Source organism: Triturus cristatus, chromosome 10 (genome assembly GCF_964204655.1).
Source record: "Triturus cristatus chromosome 10, aTriCri1.1, whole genome shotgun sequence".
NCBI lineage: Eukaryota > Metazoa > Chordata > Amphibia > Caudata > Salamandridae > Triturus > Triturus cristatus.
In genome coordinates this window covers 63108944-63110578 of record NC_140593.1, presented here as the reverse complement: position 1 = coordinate 63110578, position 1635 = coordinate 63108944, and positions in this window count along the sequence as shown.

The following is a 1635-nucleotide window of genomic DNA, read 5'->3' as shown; positions in this document are numbered from 1 at the left end:
AATGTCACCATGCAGTAAGAGACAATATCACCTAAGAATACATGCCGTCACCTTGTGACGGCATGCAGATACCAGGGTCCACCCCATAAGCAGCACACTACAACATTTCCCAGACACACAACACATCATCACCACCCCAAATCAGGGAGCAGCAGCACCAGCAGCAATACCAGAAAAACATACGTTTGCAAAGGACAAAAAAATAAACCCACAATCTGCATGTCGAAGTAAAGTAGCTACAGTACACCCTTCACCAAGCCCATGGGCCACGCCAGATGCGAAGTCCCGGGGGGGGGACATGTCGGGACGCGTCTCCCCTAGCGTGCCTGCACAGTGCACTGTACCATATCATCCACAGAGTAGGGGGCATCATGTGGGGGGGAAGAACCAGGCACCGCAGGGAAAGGAGAGGCACGGGTAGGTGTCGTGGGTGCAGGGACGGACGACTCCACCACAGGGGGTGGGGCAGCGCCAAAGGAGGAGGTCAGTATGGCGCTGCACACGGCAGCAAGCCCTTCCAGTGTCTCCCCTGCACCCGAAGGAACCACAGGCCCCAAGGAGGGGGGGTGTCAGAGGGATGGGTCGCAGCGCAACTGTGGGAGGGTGTGGACAGGGGGGGGAATCAACTACCCTTCCCGGAGAATCCCTCAAAAGCTTGCGTGGTGGTGTCACACTGGGACAGGGGACGTTCGGAGGTAGTGGCCCGTGAGGACTGCGGACTCCTACTGTGACAGCGTGGCTGCTGTATTCCCCCCGACCCTGTGCCTTGTCCCCCCTGTGTGTGCGTGACAGGAGGTGTGCGTTTGGCCTCCCCTGGTGGTGTGCTGCCTGTGTCTGGTGTGGTGCCAGCATGGGGACGTCTGGGTGTGCATGGGACTGGCATGGGAGTGGGAAGTGCGGTTGGTGCCGGGGTAGGGGGGGACAGAGCGCTGCAGGAGAGCCACTGCTGCCGTCAGTGACGAGTCCATGGACCTCAACAACATCCGTTGGTCAGACATCGCTGATGACATGCCCTCCATGTACGACAACATCCGTATCAGCAGTCTGGTGTAGCCATGGAGGACACGCAGGAGCCATGTCTGACCGACCTGCAACTGGCGCTGAATGTCCACAGACTCTGCATGGACGGCAGCAGGGGAGACAGGGGCAGGGGGTGCGGAGCCTGGCACGAAGGAGACATGTCTGGTGCACCACAAACTCCACTCAGAACCCAGAACCCCTCATCCGACTAGCTTAGTGTCCCATTCGTTAGCCGAGGTTGAGCTCGGCGGTACCAATGTATAGACAACCCAGAACAAGCGACTTACAACATTCTCACGATTGCTGGGAATCAGACATACCTGTACGTCATCATTCTCAGATCAGTCCACAACAGAATATACACAGACACGGTAATGTTGAAAGAGTTCATTCAATGAACCTCGCGTCCTAAGATGCAGTACTGTGGCTAACATAAGCAGACAAATTGTTAAGTTCTGAAGCATCAGCATTGTTGCAATATCATAGACCATGAAAGGAGCAATCATGAGTAAATGACAGTGGAAACAGCAATCTTCCTGTCGCCAGTAAAACAATAGTAGTATCATTCGACTAATAGAAGGTCTCCAGCCTTGAACGTGGGACCCCCCACCCTAC